The 1,130-nt window shown below is 29.3% G+C and overlaps 1 pseudogene; it reads left to right on the forward strand.

Annotated features, from left to right (window-relative positions):
- The window catches only part of LOC105547267, a 40,932-nt pseudogene that overhangs the window by 2,572 nt on the left and 37,230 nt on the right, over window positions 1-1,130 (forward strand).

A 1,130-nucleotide genomic window follows, 5' to 3' on the forward strand; every position in this document is an offset into this window, starting at 1 on the left:
CTCATACACAAAAAACTGGAGATCTTTATATTTATAACTGACAGTCAGATATTTGCTAGAAAATTTTGGAAGATTTATGACAAAGATGCAAAGCAAGTGAAATTTTCCTGGGATTGATTTTAATAGAAATGGAGAAACATAAATGTTCGAAACTATTTTAAATCTTTCCTTATATACAAGAAAATCTTATATGTAATACAAAGAAGGAGTAATCAGACAAAATTTCTGACTTTTTAAAAACTTTTGTTTCAGTGAAAGAACAGGAGAACAAATTGTTGTATTTGACATTTCCTTTTGGGATAGCTGGAACATTAACGAATGGGCCCAAGGTGACTGAACTATATTACTAGTTATTCATAAGTGAAACACCCTAGACATTCACACCCCTGTTGATATGCTATCATCAATTTTTCATTTTTTTCACTGTCAGGTTTATTACTGACAGTGAAGAAAATGCAGATAAAACTGATACACTCAAAGTAATTTGATTTTAAAAGATTTATTTTGTTTTCTAAATTGCAATTTAATATAATCTCTAATGGGAGTTTTAAAATTTTTCCTTTCCTTTTATTTTTTGTCACGGTATTAACAGAAATGTTATTGTTGTCTTACATGCGTTAAGCTCCTGGTATCAAATTATGTTTTGGCAATGTCATTTTTCAAATGTATGTAGCATATTTCTTATAGATCTCAATGCTACTTCACAATGGACTGTACTAATTCTTTCTAAATATACAATATTAATACTCTGCTATTGGGTCTACTTTTAAAAGAAAATAAAGCTTAGACTATTTTACAAAATGGTAAGGAAAAAGGAAGAAATAAAGCAACACAATGATTTCGGGTAAGAAATCTGGTTACTACAATAGCATTTTAGTATATCTTGCTCTCAAATCCAAGGCAAACATTAGAAATGACTGTGTTCACTATCTCATATTTAAAATTCAACCTCTTGTAATGCTGTTCTTTTCTTTATTTTTATCAAATAGTACAATATTCCCTAAACTTATTTATTAGTTCTCAAAACAGAACTGGTACTTTATAAAAACTGCACTATGGATTACTATCCCATCAATCAGAATGGCATTTTTTGTCCTCTTCTTTTAGATTCACTGTATCTGTAGCAGGAC

Source organism: Mandrillus leucophaeus, unplaced genomic scaffold (assembly GCF_000951045.1).
Source record: "Mandrillus leucophaeus isolate KB7577 unplaced genomic scaffold, Mleu.le_1.0 Scaffold382, whole genome shotgun sequence".
Classification (NCBI taxonomy): Eukaryota; Metazoa; Chordata; class Mammalia; order Primates; family Cercopithecidae; genus Mandrillus; species Mandrillus leucophaeus.